The sequence below is a fragment of the Peromyscus maniculatus genome, chromosome 11, assembly GCF_049852395.1.
Source record: "Peromyscus maniculatus bairdii isolate BWxNUB_F1_BW_parent chromosome 11, HU_Pman_BW_mat_3.1, whole genome shotgun sequence".
NCBI classification, from domain to species: domain Eukaryota; kingdom Metazoa; phylum Chordata; class Mammalia; order Rodentia; family Cricetidae; genus Peromyscus; species Peromyscus maniculatus.
The window spans coordinates 16,223,035-16,244,442 of NC_134862.1; the positions used below are offsets into that span (position 1 = coordinate 16,223,035).

Below are 21,408 nucleotides of genomic sequence, written 5' to 3' on the forward strand. Positions count from 1 at the left end.
ACAAACATCTAAAAGGAAGTTATAACTGTCTGGTTTCAGTACTGCAGTACTAGTGCTGGAGAGACAAGGGGAACCCTGGGGCTTTCGGGCCACACAGCATCACTGTATTGATGAGCTCCAGTTTACCAAGAGCCCTGTGTAAACAAATAATATGGACACCAATGGAGGAAGACACTTGACAATGAACTCTGACCTCCATATTCATGTGTATGCATATGTGCGCACATGCACATGCAAACACACACACACACACACACACACACACACACACACTCACAGGATATTTATAAACGTATACACAAATTTAAAAACAATTTATGAAAAATTGCCATGTAAGCAGTCCCTAGGACTTACACCAGTGCCAGGTACAGGAGTTGTCAATGTAAACCTCCTCTGAAATCAGTTAGTTAGAACTCTATATCTTCTTGCCAGTATTTCCTGTTCTGGATGTAGATTGTATGACAGAAGAAATTTGTGTCTGCGTGAGTAGCATGCCATCAAAGACGAGAATATGGTCTATGAAATAGACATTCAGCAAATATTCCTTGAAAAATAAACAAATAAATGAATCAATCTTATTAGCCAAGTCTAGGATAGAAAATAATTCTGCTCTGGATGTCTTTTTAGGGCCTTCTATAAAGTCACAAGATTTGGGGTAGTTCCAATTTAGTTTTCCAGTTAACCAGTTCTTGAATCACCCATACAGGGTCGTTGTGACTGGTTAGGTGTCTAGTGACAGCAATGGTCCATCTTTTGAAGACCATATTTCCTACTGACACTGTGTCTGTTGTGTTATATTGGACTTTGGTATTTCAGTCTGTAAGCTTGTACAGGTTATTTTTGTAGCAGGACTCTTAAAAGTTCTTATTAATAAAATCAAACCTGAGGCCAGTTATTGGGGTGAACCCTGGAAGATCAGAGCCAGAACAAGCCACAGCTATCTCACCTTGCCAATTCCTCAGCTGGTCTTGCTTCCTCAGACTGGAAACTTCTGTGTCCTCATCCCAATGGCTCTCAGCTGAACTGCTGCTAGAAGCCTGAATGCTTAACCAGCCAAATGCTTCTAGTTTCTGGTCCTCATGCCTTATATACCTTTCTGCTTTCTACCACCACTCTCTGGGATTAAAGGTGTGTCACCATGCTTGGCTGTTTCCAATGTGGCCTTGAACTCACAGAGATCCAGAGGGATTTCTATCTCTGGAATGCCAGGATTAAAGGCGTGTGCTATCACTGCCTAACTAGTGGCTTTTCTGTTCTCTGACCCCAGATAAGTTTATTAAGGTACACAATATTTTGGGGAACACAATACCACCACATTTCCTCTCTTTTTGTCTAAAATTAAAGAAAGCTTATAACTAATACAAGAAAAACTATCCAATAAGTATATACAATATATACAGCCAAAAATTACATTAATGATGTCTAGTCCATTAACATTTGACAGATTCAGATAAAAACTCCATTATATGTATTAACAATGTCCAGTCCAGTAACATCTGATAAACTCAGACCAAAAAAATTTTCATTACTTATCTTACAAGTAATTCCTTTTTAAGAGTAGATTCCATAATCTCCCTCTTTTATCTTATATCCATATTCTCTCTTTTTTCTTTTCATAATACATTCAGTAGTCTACCTTTTGTCATTTTTTATATCTTCCCCTTTTTCTTCAGTGTAGATTCAATGATCTACCTATTTATCCTATTATTTCTTTATCTTTTTTCTCAGAGTAGATTCAATGATCTATCTCATATCTTATTCTCTTTTTCTTTTTGCTTTCTAGGGGTGAAGATATCTTTAGGGAATCTTGAAAAGAAAATTTTTGGGTTAATCATCAAGTCCTGTATCATTTGTCCAGTCTCTGCATAATAGGAAAGTTCAGGGCTTGTCACAAGTCCTTGCTCAAGTAGTCTGTCAGGCTGAATCATCTCAGCTAGTCATCTCGAAATTGTCCTGACCAGTTTGTAGTCCAAAGTCGATTTTTCCGTGGTGTTAATCAGCCTAGGCTTTGTCATAGTCCATGTGGAATCATCATTGTAGGATCCCATCATACTTTTGAAGATTTCAAAGTCACTGTTAGGCGTGGTCCTGGTTCCCTGCGGATTTTTTTTTTTTTTTTTTTTTTTTTTTTTTTTTTTTTGCCTCCTCTGTGGTTTGGAGCAATCACAGTCTGATAAATGTCTGTCTCTCGGAACCATGAACATTCTTCCCTAGAACAGAAAATCTTCACAGCAATTTCTCCCCACCATTTGTCTTGCCAAACTTTTCCAAACTGACCTTTGCAGATGCTTTCTTGTAACACGATGGTCCTGGCAATTCTTTTCTGAACCAGCAGCAGTAAACCCTTCGTCCCAGGTAGCAGCATCACTGTAGTCACCAACATGATGAGAAGGAGCTGGCAACGTGGAGCAGTAGCCACTGCTTCCATGGTCCCATCACTGATTGTGGCTCCGTCCGGGCCAAAGCTTCTCCCAAGCCTCCTAGGCCAGCCTCAAACTTGGGATCTTACTGCCTCTGTCTCCTTCAGCAAATCCTACCGGCGTGCGACACCACAACTGGCTGAGTGTAGCTTGGTCCTGAGCTGGGGCTCACAAGGCTACAGGCAAACAGCTTTTTCATGAATTTGTACCACGAACGTTGGGTGCCAGATGTAGCAGGAATCTTAAAAGTTCTTATTAATAAAATCAAACCTGAGGCCAGTTATTGGGGTGAAGCCTGGAAGATCAGAACCAGAACAAGCCACAGCTATCTTAATCATGGTTTCTTAATCATTTTCCTAGATTATTTCACAAAAATTTGCATTTTTGCTAGGGGACCAAAGTTAGCATGCACTAAATTAATCAAAGTGATTGTTTTTAGTGAAATAGGAAGACAAAATATGCTAAGAATGAATTAGAAGAATAAACATGTGAAAGTTCTTACCTTCTATTAAGTTGTTGATAACAGAGAGAAAGATTGATTTCACATGGACTAAAGTAATGACCAGTTACAAGAATATGTTCAATAATATGAAAAACCAAGAGTTTATTAACACAAACTCGTCATCAATTCTTATAATAAATATTAAAGGACAATTGACTGGGCACAAAATACTAGATTTAGTTTTAGGAGAAATACAGAATAACAAAACTCACACTTTCTCACCTATAACCATGCATGGTCTTCCACTGGTTAGCAAGATAATGAGCCAGGTCTGCAGGGTGTGCATTTTCAGATGTTACTAAGATCCTGTGCAGTAGATGTGCCATCCCCATTTGAGAGATGGAGAAAGAGGGAGAAAGCCCTATCAGAGCAGAACTAGAATTTGGACACCTTCTGTTTGCATGCTGCAACACTGCCTCTGTGGTATAGGCTGAAACTGCAGTTTTGTGCAAATTGCATTGAGAATTTCGTCCACGCATGTGATTTGATCCAATCTACCCCCATTGTCTCTCTTCCAGCTCGTGCACATCACCCTCACCATTTGCTCTCCAAACATCATATGCTAAGAAAACCAAAAATAAAAATTAAACAAAATGAAACAAAAAACCTCACTGAGGTCATTTAGAGCTATCCCTATGTGCATAGGCATGAGGACATCTACTGGAGCTTGAGTAGCCCCTAGGGGACCTGCATCCCTAAGGAAACTGACTCTCCTCCCTCAGCAGCCATCAATCCCTAAGAGCTCCTTAGCTAGAGAGATGTCATTTTGCCACCGCTTCTCCCATAGAAGTTGAGATTTTGTCCAGGTGATCTTGTAAAGTTTTATGCATGCAGACAATGTGAGTTCATGTGTACAACATCTGTTGTATCCATAACACACTGTTTTCCTGTAGTCAACCACTGCCTCTGGCTCTTAAAATATTTCTGTGAAGATCTCTGAGCCCTGGAAGAAGAGGAAAGTAGAGTGATACGAATGTCTGATTTAGGGCTGAACACTCCACAGCCTCTTGCTATCTGAACACTAATTAGTTGTGTCTCTCTTTGTTGTCATTTATTACAAAAAGAAGCTTCTCTGATGAATATTGAGGGATCTAACCTATGGGTGTAAGGACAAGTTCTTAGTGTGCAGTTTAGTATTAAGTTCATTTAGTAGAATAATAGTACTAGGTTCTTCCCTAGGACTTAAGACCTATCCACTCATGAGCTCTCGTCCCAGTTAACATTACCAGGCATGGTTGACATCATGTGGAGAAGACTTGAATTCAATCAGAATGTTGTTGGTTACTCCCATTGCAGTCATGCCATGATTGAACTACTGGTCATAAATTATTCGGAGTTTTATTGTGATTCTCAGCTGGGTAACACTCGATTATTTTTCCACCTTGAAAGGTCAAAATAACAATGTAAAGTATTCATACCCTTCGCCAGTTATAAAGCTTTTGAGATACTCTGCCTGTGCACGTATTTTTTTCGATACATGATTTTTATGACCAATAAGATTATGAGTGTTTTTTTTCTCTAATTTACATGGCTTGTGCAGAGAGGCTAGATAGATTTTCTTGTGTGGATACCCTGAAATACTGTAAATGGCAGGTGGGCAGCAGTGTATTTTCAGCCTCCAAAGATGGAGTCAGGATGACCCATACCAGTAAGCTTTGGGTTTGAACGAGAGATCCTGCCTCAGTGAACAAGGTGAAAGAGTAATGGGGGATGATTCCTAACATCAACCTTGGGTCTGCAAATGTGCACACAGATGCATACTGCATATCTCATAGAATGGAAAAAAGGAAAAATTTATTGTGTATGTTGTATGTTTGAATGCATGTGTTTGTTTATATGTGTGCAAGTGTGTGTGTGTGTGTGTGTGTGTGTGTGTGTGTGTGTGAACACGTGCATGCACATGCTCACCTACAGGCCAGCAGACATCATTGGATGCCATTCCTATGGTTTTGTTTTTAAAACAGAGATTTTTATTAGTCTGGAGGTTATACCAAGTCAACTAGACTGTAAGATCAGTGAGCCCCCGGAATCTGTCTGTCTCTCCCTTCCCAGTACTAAAATTACAAGCATGCACCTCTGTACCCAGCTTTCTTTCTTTACATGGGTCTGGGTACCCAACTTATGTCCTCATGCTTTCAAGGCAAGGACTTTATTGAGCCGTCTCTCAAGCCTCCATTTATCATTCAAAAATTCTACAAGAAACATGAAGTATTTTTTTTCTCTATTGGCATAAAATAAGTCCATGGATTTTTCAGAATGTATCTATAAGTCTTTGAAGTCTAATTACAGAGAATTCTAATCATGCTTCCCTCTGCTCTCCCTTCGAATTCTATGGGAAGCAGAGCCGCAAGTTGGAAGGATCCTCAGTCACCTTTTACATACTGAGTCTGAAGACAAACTTTTGGTCATGTTTAATTTAATGTGCCTTTTTCTTGTGTTACAGTCCTCACAGCTCAACAGCTAACAGAATGCCATATTCAAATGTCATGAGGCTGCTTCGTGTGCTTTCCCCAGTTCTTAGAGTCTGGAATGACCAGATAAGTTATTACTACTATTACATTCCACCTTCATCTACCAGAGAAAAGTGAAATCATTTCAGTCCACATCTTGACTGGAAGGCTGTTATCAAAGATCCATGGTCCAAATATCCTCTGTACATGGATCTTTGAAATTGGACTCAGGAATGAAACATCACCTTCAGAAAAATGGTATTCTGGTACTAATGAGACCTCAGGACTATTTGAAACAGAATTTGGAGACTTACTTCCAATTGTCCTTCACAAGTTTTTACCTTGTTTGCTGAGGGCCTAGAGTAAACGTTCTCATTGAACAGGTACTGGTCTGTCTTTACCCCAGTTTCCTTTATATAAAATGGGAAATGCCCCATCTGTGCTGGCCAGTTTTATGTCAATTTGACATAGGGTCACTGGAGAGAAGGGAACCTCAGTTGAGAAAAGGCCTCTATAAGATTCGTCTGTAGGCAAGCGTATAGGGCAATTTCTTAATTAGCAATTGATGTGGGAGGGTCCAGCCCATTGTGAGTAGTGCCAGCCTGGTCTGGTGGTCCTGGGTTCTATGAGAAAGCAGGCTGAGAAAGCCATGAGGAGCAAGCCAGTAAGCAGGATCTCTCCATGGCCTCTGCATCAACTCTTGCCTCCAGGTTCCTGCTGTATTAGAGTTCCTGACCTGCCTTCCTTTGGTGATGAACTGTGATGTGGATGTGTAAGCCAAACAAACTCTTTCCTCCTCAAGTTGCTTTGGCCATGGTGTTTATCACAACAATTGTAATCCTGACTAAGATACCATCCATAATTGACTTAACATACATGTAATGATCATGTAGTGATGGTGTTGGAAGGAAGTTTTAGGTGTCACAGCATCCTAAAGAAAATGCACTCATTTCTTTCTCTACCACTCACTAGCAACAGGATGTGGTGAGCCTCAGTTTCTATACCCCTAAAGGTGATGCTAGGCTTCCCTTAAAGAATTTTGTAGAAATAAAACTGCTCAAGTTGAGTATTTCTGGTGTGATAGTCTGAAATGCTCCAGGCTACAAAACATTTTGAGTACTACCATAACACTACTCCATGTTTGAGCTGGGCAGATTGCTCATTCAGTAACATTCCTGCACTGCAAGTGTGAGGGCCTGAGTTTGAGTCTTAGAATCATGTTTAAGACATGGAAGCAAGAGATGCAAGCCCGCAATCTGAGTGCCAAGGAGACAGAGCCAGGAGAACTCCTGGGGCTTCAGGCCAGCTAATCTAGCACAATCAGCCAGTTCCAGGCCCAGATAAATAGGTGGAGAGTGATGGGGACAGTGTCCAACACTGACCTATCTCCTCCATGTGTATGGAGAGAGAGAGAGAGAGAGAGAGAGAGAGAGAGAGAGAGAGAGAGAGAGAGAGAGAGAGAGAGAGAGAGAGAGGAGACTGAGGGTGGGGAGAGGAAAAGTCCATACTTAACCCATATAAGTGTCAAAATATAAACACTAACATATTAAGTGGAATTGCCTTCCAATTATCTATAAATGCATGAATAGATTTTATGTTCAGACTCCATTCCCACTCTCCAAATAACTCCTTATGCATATTGAGTATTCCAAAATCTGTAAAATTCAATAAGTGGAGATAAAAGGAAAATTCAAAACACTCCTGTCCATTCATTTCTGAGAAGGGATCCTCATCCAGTTTCAGTGAAATCACTGTCATGGTGCCAGCTTAGGTTGTGTGTGGTGGACAACATAGACCAAAAACAGACTTGTGAATGTCATATTTATTTTCTCCTTTTCTAGTGTCTTTTACTTTCTGTGAAAGGCTCTAGAAAATATTTGTGCTTATATTCATTATTGAAAAATTGATAAGAGAAAATAAGGGTTCCCATTCCGACTCTGTGAGCACTGTCTGTGATTACATTTGGTGTTTTTTCTTCTTTCAATGTTATTAATTCTACAGATGTTTTAAAAATGTAATCACAGATATTTATACATGCTTTAAGATTTTTATCAGTAATAACACATAAGCACTTACTCTTGTTATTCAATATACTGGTCATTATTAATCTGTTAAGTACAATCAATTCATATATTTCATATTTGTAAAAATAATTATATTTTTCATTTGGAAACTATAGGAAGCAAATAGTTTATAGTTATGGGCAAGGTAATTAACTCAGTTAGTAGAGTCCTCATCTACCTTCCATAGAACCTTGGGTTCCATCCTGAGCATCTCAAAAGCAGAGTCCTAGGACATTCCTGTTATCCCAGACTTTGGGAAATAGATACAGGAGGACCATAAGTTCATGGTCATCCTTGGCTACATAGCAAAGATGAGGCCACCCTATAGTATGTGAGACCCTGTTTCAAAATGATAATTATTATAAGAATTTGTAATTCTGGAGGCCATGGATACCTGCTGGTAACATTGGAGATATTTTTCCCTGATCTACTCATGCACAACTGTGAGTCAGCTTCATTAAGTGGCATGATGCTAAGATGCCATTTTTTCCTCAAGGAAGAAATAATATGCTGACCAATAAATACACAGGAATTTCTTATCACCCAGAAATTTGATCTTGTATAGATTGAAATAATCCTTCAAACACATAGGCCAAACTTTCCATCACAATGTCCTTCTTAGAAAACAAATAGAGGTAATGTAAATTAGATATGATAGTCCTAAACTCAGAATCCATCTCCCTGGGATTCCCTTGGACTATTCACTCTTGGGAACCACAACAATGCGACCCTCTGAGCTGTTCTTCCATGTAAGCCATGTTTCTCAGTGTTGAACTATAACATACCTCTTTAAAGCCATTTAAATGGCAATTAAGCTAAATATTGGTCTTAAAAACAAGATACATTGTAGCTGAAAGTTTTCTCTGGTCTCACCTGGCACCAATTATAAAATTCCTGAGTCCTGCCCAGTCCTGCAATTGCTCAGACCCAAGTAAACACACAGAGGCTTATATCAGTTATGAACTGGATGGCCTATGGCTCAAACTTCATGATAGCTAGCTCCTATATCTTTTTTTTTTTTTTTTTTTTTTTTTTTTTTTTTTTTTTTTGGTTTTTCGAGACAGGGTTTCTCTGTGTAGCTTTGCGCCTTTCCTGGAGCTCACTTGGTAGCCCAGGCTGGCCTCGAACTCACAGAGATCCACCTGGCTCTGCCTCCCGAGTGCTGGGATTAAAGGCGTGCGCCACCAACGCCCGGCTTAGCTCCTATATCTTAAATTAACCCATTTTTATACATCTATACTTTTTCATGTGGCCTGTGGCTTATAGGTACCTTTACATCTTGCTTCTCCTGGTGGCAGCTAGCAGCGTGTGCCCCACTCTCCTTTCTTCTCCCCTATCTCTCTTGGATTGTTTCTGCTTGGCTCCATCCTGCCCTGCCATAGGCCAATGTAGCTTTATTTATCAACCAATCAGAGCAACACATATTCACAGGGTACAGAAAGACATCCCCATCAGCACCTATAAGCTATAACAATAAGGACGGTCTTTGTGAAAGCCTATGAATCACTTATGATCAAACACAATGGCAGGGTGGACCATGTGGGCTATCAATGGAAGATACAGCCCATTCTCAGGCATGTATCAGTGTGAAGAATACACACACATTTTCCATAAGTTTCCTTTTAGGGTGGTATACTTAATTTATCTTAGCATCCAGTCTTAAATTGGGAACATTTCCCAGTATTTTTAAACTTCCTCAAAAAATTATTCCTCTCACATTACCCAGCAAATATTGACCAAAAAATGCTGTAGTTTTTTTATGCTTTTGGAAATTATAATTATTGAAAAATAAAGCAAAAAGGAACATATTGAGAAGCATTCCAACAAAAGCAAGGGAGGGACAGAACAAAATTAAAATGTGCACACTTACATATTCCCAAATTTAATTTCTGAAATCTCTGATTGCATGCTGGAATCTTTTGTCTCCAGGGAAGAATATTTTGATATAGCTCCTATTTCCTAATTAGATAAATTCATATTCTAAATTGTAGGGGAATGAAATCAGTAAATCCTGTGATTTTTGCATAATTCTAAATCTAATAAAACTTGTAAGCAAATCATAGAAGCAATCTATTTGACAAGTATTATTGTGTAAAAATATTAATCAAAGGGAGAGGAGATTGTGAAAAGAGGCAAAAAATGTACATTAGAAAATAACACAGGCTTAAATGTTTGAAATATTAGCACAACAATTCAAGACTAAATCCCCTAAATTTTGTATTTATTTTGAATTGGCCATCAACCTTTGTAACTTAGAAAACTATTTTTTATGTTTAATCACTTGAACAATTTTTTTTTTTTTTGTTTCTATTTCGGCTTATAATTTTTTTTTTGGTTTTTTTTATTATTATTATTATTATTTTACAACACCATTCAGTTCAACATAATAGCCACAGAATCCCCTGTTCTCCCCCTCTCGCCCACCCCTCCCCCCAGCCCACCCCCATTCCCACCTCCTCCAGATCAAGGTCGCCCCCGAGGACCGGGGTTGACCTGGTAGACTCAGTCCAGGCAGGTCCATTCCCCCCTCCCAGACCGAGCCAAGTGTCCCTGCATAAGTCCCAGGATTCAAACAGCCAACTCATGCAACGAGCCCAGGACCTGGCACCAATGCACAGCTGCCTCCCAAACAGATCAAGCCAAATGACTGTCTCACCCGTTCAGGTGGCCTGATCCAGTTGGGGGCCCCTCAGCCTTTGGTTCATAGATCCTGTGCTTCCATTCATTTGGTTATTTGTCCCTGTGCTTTATCCAACCTTGGCTTCAACAATTCTCGCTCATATAAACCCTCTTCTTACTCACTAATTAGACTCCCAGTGCTCCACCAGGGGCCCAGCCGTGGATGTCTGCCTTCAGATTCCTCAGTCCTTGGATGGGGTTTATGGCACCACTATCTGGGTGTCTGGCCATCCCATCACCAGAGTAGGTCAGTTCCTGCCGTCTCTCGACCATTGCCAGCAGTCTTTTGAGGGGGTATCTTTGTGGATCTCCGTGGGCCTCCCTAGCTCTCTGCTTCCTCCCCTTCTCACCTTCTCATGTGGTCTTCATTTACCATGGTCTCCTATTCCTTGTTCTCCCTCTCTTTTCTTGATCCAGCTAGGATCTCCCACTCTTTCCCTCGACTGTCGCCCTTCATTGTTCCCACTCATGACCAGGCTATTCATGTAGATCTCGTCCATTTCTCCGTGTCTTTTTTTGGGGTCCCGTTTTCCGGGTAGCCTCACTGGTGATGTGAGTAGCAGTCTAGTCATCCTTGTTCCATATCTAGCATCTTCCTATGAGTGAGTACATACCATATTTGTCTTTCTGAGTCTGGGTTACCTCACTCAGGATGATTTTTTCTAGATCCATCCATTTGCCTGCAAACCGTGTGATGTCGTTGTTTTTCTCTGCTGAGTAGTATTCCATTGTGTATATGTGCCACAATTTATTTATCCATTCTTCAGTTGAAGGGCATCTAGGTTGTTTCCAGGTTTTGGCTATTACAAACAATGCTGATATGAACATAGCTGAGCAAGTGCTCTTGTGGTATGATTGAGCATTTCTTGGGTATATGCCCAGGAGTGGTATAGCTGGATCTTGGGGGAGATTGATTCCCAATTTTCTAAGAAAGCGCCATATTGATTTCCAAAGTGGTTGTACAAGCTTGCATTCCCACCAGCAGTGGAGGAGAGTTCCCCTGGTTCCACATCCTCTCCAGCATAAAGTGTCTTCAGTGTTTTTGATCTTAGCCACTCTGACAGGCGTAAGGTGGTATCTCAGAGTTGTCTTGATTTGCATTTCCCTGATGATTAGGGAAGTTGAGCAATTCCTTAAATGTCTTTCAGCCATTTGGGATTCCTCTGTTGAGAATTCTCTGTTTAGTTCTAAAGCCCATTTCTCAATTGGACTGTTGGTCCTTTTGATGTCTAATTTGTTGAGTTCCTTATATATTCTGGATATCAGTCCTCTGTCAGATGTGGGGTTGGTGAAGAACTTTTCCCATTCTGTAGGCTGTTGCTTTGCCTTGTTGACCGTATCCTTTGCTCTACAAAAGCTTCTCAGTTTCAAGAGGTCCCATTGATTGATTGTTTGTCTCAGTGTCAGCGCTACTGGTGTTATATTTAGGAAGTGATCTCCTATGCCAAGGCATTCAAGACTATTTCCTACTTTTTCTTCTAGCAGGTTCAGAGTAGCTGGATTTATGTTGAGGTCTTTGATCCACTTGGACTTAAGTTTTGTGCACGGTGACAGATATGGATCTATTTGCAGCCTTCTACACGCTGATATCCAGTTATGCCAGCACCATTTGTTGAAGATGCTTTCTTTTTTCCATTGTACACTTTTGGCTTCTTTGTCAAAAATTATATGTCCATAGGTGTGTGGGTTAATGTCAGGCTCTTCAATTCGATTCCATTGGTCCACATGTCGGTTTTTATGCCAATACCAGGCTGTTTTTATTACTGTAGCTCTATAGTAGAGCTTGAAGTCGGGGATTGTGATGCCTCCAGAAGTTGTTTTATTGTACAGGTTTCTTTTAGCTATCCTGGGTTTTTTGTTTTTCCATATGAAGTTGAGTATTGTTCTTTCCAGATCTGTGAAGAATTGTGTTGGTATTTTGATGGGGATTGCATTGAATCTGTAAATTGCTTTTGGTAAGATTGCCATTTTTACTATGTTAACCCTGCCTATCCATGAGCATGGGAGATCTTTCCATTTTCTGAGATCTTCTTCAATTTCTTTTTTCAGGGACTTAAAGTTCTTGTCATATAGGTCCTTCACTTGCTTGGTTAGTGTTACCCCAAGGTATTTTATGTCATTTTTGGCTATTGTAAAGGGTGATGTATCTCTAATTGCCTTCTCAGCTTCTTTGTCCATTGTATATAGGAGGGCTACTGATTTTTTTGAGTTGATCTTGTATCCTGCTATGTTGCTGAAGGTGTTTATAAGCTTTATCAATTCCTGGGTGGAATCTTTGGGGTCACTCAAGTATACTATCATGTCGTCTGCAAATAGGGAAAGCTTGACTTCTTCCTTTCCAATTTGAATCCCCTTAATCTCCTTATGTTGTCTTATTGCTCTGGCTAGAACTTCAAGTACTATATTGAATAAGTATGGGGAGAGTGGACAGCCTTGTCTCGTTCCTGATTTTAGTGGAATTGCTTTGAGTTTCTCTCCATTTAATTTGATGTTGGCTGTTGGTTTGCTATATATTGCCTTTATTATGTTTAGGTATGTTCCCTGTATTTCTGATCGCTCCAAGACTTTTATCATGAAGGGGTGTTGGATTTTGTCAAATGCCTTTTCTGCATCTAGTGAGATGATCATGTGGTTTTTTTCTTTGAGTTTGTTTATATGGTGTATTACATTGATGGACTTTCGTATGTTGAACCACCCTTGCATCCCTGGGATGAAGCCTACTTGATCATGGTGGATAATTGTTCTGATGTGTTCTTGGAGTCTGTTTGCCAGTATTTTATTGAGTATTTTTGCATCAATGTTCATGAGGGAGATCGGTCTGTAGTTCTCTTTCTTTGTTGCATCCTTGTTTGGTTTAGGAATCAGGGTAATTGTAGCCTCATAGAAGGAGTTTGGTAATGTTCCTTCTGTTTCTATTATGTGGAACAATTTAGAGAGTATTGGTATTAACTCTTCTTTGAAGATCTGGTAGAATTCTGTGCTGAAACCATCTGGTCCTGGGCTTTTTTTGGTTGGGAGACCTTTAATGACTGTTTCTATTTCCTTAGGGGTTATTGGACAATTTAAATAGTTTATCTGGTCTTGATTAAACTTAGGTATGTGGTATCTATCCAGAAAAATGTCCATTTCTTTTAGGTTTTCCAGTTTTGTGGAGTAGAGGTTTTTGAAATATGACCTTATAATTCTCTGGATTTCCTCAATGTCTGTTGTTATGTCCCCCTTTTCATTTCTGATTTTGTTGATTTGGATTCTCTCTCTCTGTCTTTTGGTTAGTTTGGATAAGGGCTTGTCTATCTTGTTGATTTTCTCAAAGAACCAACTCTTTGTTTCATTAATTTTTTGTATTATTCTCTTAGTTTCTAATTTATTAATTTCACCTCTCACTTTGATAATTTCCTGGCGTCTATTCTTCCTGGGAGACTTTGCTTCTTCTTGTTCTAGAGCTTTCAGATGTGCTGTTAATTCACTAGTGTGCGATTTCTCCAACTTCTTTATGTGGGCATTTAGTGCTATGAATTTCCCTCTTAACACTGCTTTCATAGTGTCCCATAAGTTTGGGTATGTGGTGTCTTCATTTTCATTGATCTCTAGGAAGTCTTTAATTTCTTTCTTTATTTCTTCCTTAACCCATTGGTGATTCAGTTGAGCATTATTCAGTTTCCATGAGGTTGTAGGTTTTCTGTAGTTTTTGTTGTTGTTGAAATCTAGCTTTAAACCATGGTGATCTGATAGAACACAGGAGGTTATTCTGATTGTTTTGTATCTGTTGAGATTTGCTTTGTGGCCAAGTATGTGGTCGATTTTAGAGAAAGTTCCATGGGGTGCTGAGCAGAAAGTATATTCTTTCTTGTTAGGATGGAATGTTCTGTAGATATCTATTAGGTCCAATTGGGTCATGACATCGGTTAAGTCCTTTATTTCTCTGTTAAGTTTCGATTTGGGAGATCTGTCCAGTGGTGAAAGTGGGGTGTTGAGATCTCCCACTATTAATGTGTGGGGTTTTATATGTGGTTTAAGCTTTAGTAATGTTTCTTTTACATATGTGGGTGCCCTTGTGTTTGGGGCATATATGTTCAGAATTGAAACTTCATCTTGGTCGATCTTTCCTGTGACGAGGATGTAATGTCCTTCTTGATCTCTTTTGATTGATTTTACTTTGAAGTCTATTTTGTTGGATATCAGGATGGCTACCCCTGCTTGTTTCTTAAGACCATTTGATTGAAAAGTCTTTTCCCAGCCTTTTATTCTTAGGTAGTGTCTATCTTTGAATTTGAGATGTGTTTCTTGTATGCAGCAGAAAGATGGGTCCTGCTTTCGTATCCATTCTGTAAGTCTATGTCTTTTTATAGGTGAATTAAGTCCGTTGATATTAAGGGATATTAATGACCAGTGATTCTTCATCTCTGTTATTTTTGGTGGTAGTGTGTGTGTACTTCTCTTCTTTGGGGTTTACTGTTGTGGCTTTATCTATTGCCTGTGTTTTCAAGTGTGTATCTGACTTCCCTCGGTTGGAATTTTCCTTCTAGTGCTTTCTGTAGGGCTGGGTTTGTGGATAGGTATTGTTTAAATCTGGCTTTGTCTTCGAATGTCTTGTTCCTTCCATCTATGATGATTGAAAGTTTTGCTGGGTATATTAGTCTGGGCTGACATCCATGGTCTCTTAGTGTCTGCATTACATCTGTCCAGATCCTTCTGGCTTTCAAAGTCTCCATTGAGAAATCGGGTGTTATTCTGATGGGTTTACCTTTATAGGTCACTTGGCCTTTTTCCTTGGCTGCTCTTAATATTCTTTCTTTATTCTGTACATTTAGTTGTTTAATTATTATGTGTCGAGGGGACTTTTTTTGGGGGTCTAGTCTGTTTGGTGTTCTATAGGCTTCTTGTATCTTCATAGGCATTTCCTTCTTTAAGTTGGGAAAGTTTTCTTCTATAATTTTGTTGAATATATTTTCTGTGCCTTTGAGTTGGTATTCTTCACCTTCTTCTATCCCTATAATTCGTAGGTTTGGTCTTTTTATGGTGTCCCAGATTTCTTGGACATTTTGGTTCATGACTTTGTTGGCTTTAGTGTTTCCTTCGACTGATGGAACTATTTCTTCTACTGTATCTTCAATGCCAGAAATCCTCTCTTCCATCTCTTGCATTCTGTTGGTTATACTTGCATCCGAAGTTCCTGATCTTTTACTCAGGTTTTCTATTTCCAGCATTCCCTCTGTTTGTGTCTTTTTTATTTTTTCAATTTCCCTTTTCAGTTCTTGGGCTGTTTCCTTTGTTTGTTTCATTGCTTTTTCATGATTTTCTTTCAGTGCTTTATTGTTTTCTTCCAGGATTTTAATGTTTTCTTCCAGGACTTTATTGTTTTCTTGGAGGGCTTTATTGTTTTCTTCTAATTTGTTTGCCCTTTCCTCTAGTTGTTTACATCGTTCTTCCAATTTTCTTGTCTTTTCCTCTACACAAGCCTCTACCTTCTTCATGAAGTTACTCATAAGGCTACTTTCTTCTGCTTCTTCCAATTTTTGGTGTTCAGGTCTAGATGTTGGAGGCGAGCTAGGTTCTGGTGATGCTGTATTGCTCTTCATTTTGCTGTATGTACTTCTGCTTTGACGTCTGCCCATCTCCTTGTGGTTCCTTCTTGGTCTTATCAGTGGACTTGTTTCACAAAGAGCTGACAGACTCAGGAAGACTCTCTCTCTTGTCCAAAAGGGAGTTCTCTTGTCCAACTCTTTGGTCCAGAAGGGAAGTCAGGGGCAAGCTCTGGTCCAGAATGGCAGTCGGGGACAGGCTGGGAGCTGGGGGCCGGTCTTTAAGTCTCAGGAAGTGGCTGGGGTCTTGGGCAGATGGGCGTGGGGGCAGGGCGCGGAGACTGCAGGGGCTGCCGGGGGCTTGGAAAAGGGGATCCCTCCCGGTGGGGCTAGAAGGGGAGCTGCCCGGTGGCCAGAACCCGGCGCCAAGCTGGGCAGGCCTCTCAGGAGTGGCTGGTGCCCAGGAATGGGGTCCGGGTTGGACCCGGGTACTCACCTCTGGTCAAGAAGGGAAGTCGTCGGGGGCAGGCTGGGAGCTGGGGGCCGGTCTCTAAGTCTCAGGAAGTGGCTGGGGTCTTGGGCAGATGGGCGTGGGGGCAGGGCGCGGAGACTGCAGGGGCTGCCGGGGGCTTGGAAATGGGGATCCCTCCCGGTGGGGCTAGAAGGGGAGCTGCCCGGTGGCCAGAACCCGGCGCCAAGCTGGGCAGGTCCTCCCGGGGTGGCTGGTGCCCAGGGATGGGGTCCGGGTTGGACCCGGGTACTCACCTCTGGTCCAGAAGGGAAGTCGTCGGGGGCAGGCTGGGAGCTGGGGGCCGGTCTCTAAGTCTCAGGAAGTGGCTGGGGTCTTGGGCAGATGGGCGTGGGGGCAGGGCGCGGAGACTGCAGGGGCTGCCGGGGGCTTGGAAATGGGGATCCCTCCCGGTGGGGCTAGAAGGGGAGCTGCCCGGTGGCCAGAACCTGGTGCCAAGTTGGGCAGGCCTCTCAGGAGTGGCTGGTGGCCAAGGATGGGGTCCAGGCTGGACCCAGGCACTCACCTCTGGACCAGAAGTGAAGTCGTCAGGGGCAGGCTGGGAGCTGGGGGCCGGTCTCACTCAATTAATTTCTTGTCAGGGGTTCCTAGGTCAGCCATGCTCTCTGCTCACTTCCCTGCAGCAGGGCTCACAGCACAGCACACAAAGCCAATAGCACCAGCTCCTCTTGAAAGCCAAGTCTGAAAAACCCACTTGAACAATTTCAGGTCACACTCATCACAGAGATTATGGTGTTCACCTCTGAAAAAAACTATCTACAATATTTAAGACACAACAATGAGGCAGAACTGCACACTGATTAAAATAATTAATATGTAGGACAAATAGTTTGCTTATTTTATTTTGAACATTTAAATAATCTGTAGTTAGATCTTAAAAGAATTATTATTTCAGGACAGTGAATAACTCAGGCGATACAGGCACTTGCCACCAAGCTTGATGGCCAGAGTTCAATTCCTGGAACATACAGTAAAAGAAGGAGAACCAACTCTTGCAACTTGTCCTCTGACCTCCACGTGTGGTGACCACACATGTGCAAGACATCTCCTTCTGCATATACACAAATAAATAAATATGTGTAATTTCACTTTTAGAAATTGTTCTGTCAAGGTGCTGGCTAATTCTGATAATCCAAGTGTGTGTCTTTCACTTGCTCACTTGTGAAATGCAAGGTTCCCATCTAGTGGGACTATTTTGAGAGGTGGTAAAAAGTTTAGGAGGCAGGGCCTTTTCAGAGGAAAGTAGATCAGTGAACATATGCCTTTGAGGGTCATGTTCCATCCATGATCCCTTCCTTCCCTCTGTCTCTTATCTTCTTTAGGGTGAACTGCCTCCTGTACAAGTGCCTGTGTACCAGTGTGTTTAACTTCAGCTAGGGCCCAAGGAAATGGAGCCAGCAAACCCCTGACAGAGATCTCTGAAACCCCAAGCTGCAATGCGTAGTTCCTCCTTTCATTGTGATCTTTTGGGCATTTTGATGATGGCTGAAGAAAGTTAACTAACTTATCTCTCTCTCTCTCTCTCTCTCTCTCTCTCTCTCTCTCTCTCTCTCTCTCTCTCTCTCTGTGAGTGTTTCACATATTCCTGTGAGTGGATGTGTGTAAAGATGCATGGAAGTGTGGATGCATGTGTTCAGGCCAGAAGTCACTGTAGAATGTTTTAATCAGTCAATATCCACCTTTTCTGAGACCTCGTTTCTCACTGAACACACATTGCTGCCTCTACAAGACTTGCTGGCCAGAGAGCTCCAGGGACCCCTCTTTCTGTGACTCCCCAGCACTTAAATCAGAGGTGCATGCAGCAGTACTCAGCTTCAGGAAGTTGAAGCAGAGGGATCACACGTTTTAAGCCAACATAAGTCTTATGTTCTTTTAATTTCTTATGGCTAGAAATAACCACCCTGTGTTGTGTAAGAAGGCCGTTCTCTTTCTCCTACCCCACACTCCAAGCTCAGCATGCAGGGTGTTGCTCACTTCTGAACTACTTGCTGCTAAATGTGTCCCTGTCTGTATACCATCCTGATATCTTGCTATCTATGGCTGATCCAAAGAGAGGAACTTCTAAGTCTTATATTTAAAAAAATTACACTGAAGTCTTTTGAAAGGTACTTTATGAATATATTGGGGAATAATAGTAATAAAAAATCTAATGCATAATTTAGAAAAAATTAATAGGCTTTAAATAACTTAAAGAAAAAGAGCAATAGGCTTTGTAGGAAGATAATGTTCAGCAAATTATCTGGAGGGTACCTGTGAAAATTATTGGAGAATAATTCTATTTTTTGTTCAGTCAATTATATTTTAAAGTTAAGGCAGATCTTGGATCTTTGCCATGTCTGAGGTTTTGTGCATAATGGTGTAGTTCTCAAGGTAAAGAGGACATAGATGCCCCTACAAGAGTCTTTTGATAATAACAAGGCTTTGGACACACTTACTAAGCGTGTGTGTGTGTGTGTGTGTGTGTGTGTGTGTGTGTGTGTGAGAGAGAGAGAGAGAGAGAGAGAGAGAGAGAGAGAGAGAGAGAGAGATTGTCCTAAATACCTGCCATTGTTCTACTGAATGTCCTGCAGGCAGTGGGTATAGAAGGCATCTGTGCATGCTGGACATTGGGGCTTCAACACTCACACTCTGGATGGATTTCACAGGGATCAGACAATAAAGCTGAGACATAGAGGTGGAATAGCTTAACCACTGAGAAGAGAGAAAGGATAAATGCAGACTGTCCACTTAGTCTTAGTCTTCAGATGAAGAAGAGCATTAGGCAACTAAGAGAAAGTGTTAGAGATACAATATTGACTGTAAGATGCAAGGGGTTATAGGAGCAGATAGGACAGGGTAGACAGAGTGTAGAGATTAAAGCTGATCATGTCAGGGCTGAGGAGGAGCCTTAAAAAATAAGCTACTTGCTAAGAAAGCATTGGAAGCCGAGTTTGATCTCCAGCACCCACATAAAAAGCAGTTGTCCTGGTGTGTGTTTGCAGTTCCAGTGAGGAGGCAAACAGATCTCTGTGGCTTGCTGTCAGATAGTCTAGCCTCACTTCCCAGGAAGAGAAGCTACCTACAAAAAGAGCTTGCAGAGCTCCTGATGAGTGGCACCCAAGGTTGACTTCTGACTTACACACACACACACACACACACACACACACACACACACACACACCTGTAAATGTGTTTATACATAAATATCAAACATTCACAAACACATGCATCTGATAGTAACTAATAATGAAAAGAGTGGGCTATATCATACTCATATGCTGGTGATGCTCTCATTGCCTTCAGTTATATATTTTTTTTAGGTGAGACAGGCAATTTGCTATTATCCCAGTTAGGATATTCATTCAAGACATTTCTAATGATATCTTATTATACATATTTGAACACTGTCCTGATCCCCGGAGCAAGGCTTTGGGCACAATTGCTAAGCACAGCGACAATAAATAAAATAACAAGAAAAGCTGAAACAATGTCAGTGTTATGAAATAAATACAACCAGGTAGGATTTCATAAAGTGCTTGAACTGGAGTTAGATATATATTAAGGGGTCAAGATATGTCTCTTAGAAATGCAATGTGTAGATGTGTCTCAGTTTCTTTTTCTACTGCTACAATAAACTACTCTGACAATGGCAGCTTAGGGCGGATGGGCTTGTTTTGGCTCATGGTTCCAGGTTACTTTCCATCACAATAGGGAAGCCAAGACAACAGGAGCTTACAGGAGCTGGTCATATCATATCTGCAGTCAGAAAGCACAGAGATGGCTGCATGCTAGTGTTCAGCTCACTTTCCATTTTATACAGCCCAGGAAATGGTCCAGACCACAGCTAAGATGAGCCTTGTATTAACCAGTATTCTATTGCTGTGAAGAGAAACCATGACCCCGGCAACTCTTACAAAGAAAAGCCTTTAACTGGGGCGTCTTTACAGTTTCAGAGGTTTAGTCAATTGTCATCATGGTGGGGCTCGTGATGGAATGCAGGCAGACATGGTGCTGGAGAAGAAGTTGAAAGTTCTACATCTGGATCTCCAGGCAGCAGGAAGAGAGAGACACTGATTCTTGCTTGAGCTTTTGAAATCCCAAAGCCCACTTCCTCTATGACACATTTCTTCCAACAAGGCCACATCTCCTAACCCCTCTCAAGGAGATCCACTCTCTAATGACCATATATTCAAAAGTGTGAGCATATGGGGGCCATTCCTTTTCAAACCACCAAAAGCCTCCACAAAGCAAATTAAAAAATCAAGATGATCCCCCAAAAGCATGCCCAGAGTGAGCCCCATCTCTCAGGCTGGATTTCACCAACTTGGTAAATAACACCAACTGCCACAGGTCTATAGCACAGTCTAGTGCTCAACCATCTTCAGTAGCAGAGGAAAAGGTGGTGCAGACAACACGAATGATGTCCAGGAGAAGGATTAGGCTGGATATTGTGTCATATGAATGAGAAAAGAAATATTGTACCTGCTGTGTGGGAAGAGAATAAGAAAGAGGGGTACATAAGAAAAGGGCATAGAATTTATTAGAAGCCAAGACAGAGCCAAGGCTTGTAAGATTTGAAAGCATTGGAAGCTCATTGCTGTGGGCAGCGCTTAGACATTTTTGCAGTGGATTGAAATAATTGAGGAAGCCTATTTACTTTCTTGTAATAAAGCAGTAAGTCCACTCTTAACTGTCATTCAATGTGGAGAGGGATGAATCTGTGTTCACAACATGATGAACCATCTCCTGACTGTAATGTTTGGAAATACTCTATAGTATTCCATAGAACTGAAGACCAGTGCCCGAGAGATGACCTATGCAAGTTCAGTCTCTCTCTCTCTGTCTCTATCTATCTATCTATCTATCTATCTATCTATCTATCTATCTATCTATCTATCTATCTATCTATCTACCTATCTATCTATCTATCTCTCCCTGTCCTTCTCCCTCCTCCTTGTTTTTCCTTTTCCCTCCCTTCCCTTGCTGACCTTCTTCCTCTCCCCCTCCCACTCCCTCTTTCTCTCTCTCCCTCCTCTCAGCTGGCATATCTTTTTAAGTTACGTGTGTGTGTGTGTGTGTGTGTGTGTGTGTGTGTGTGTGTGTGTGTAAAAGTCAGAAATCAACTTGGATTTTGTTTCTCAGGTACCTCACACCTTGCTTTGGGCATATCTTAGACATTTTAAAAGTGGATTGAAATAGACAAGCCTATTCATTTTCTTATAACGAACCAGTAAATTCTCTGTTACTATCACTCCAGTGTGGAT

General features: G+C 41.1%; 1 protein-coding gene across 1 annotated transcript in view; it reads left to right on the forward strand.

The window, feature by feature from the left end:
• LOC102912016 (contactin-associated protein like 5-1) overlaps positions 1–21,408 on the forward strand; it is a 922,425-nt gene that overhangs the window by 263,791 nt on the left and 637,226 nt on the right. The window lies entirely within an intron of this gene.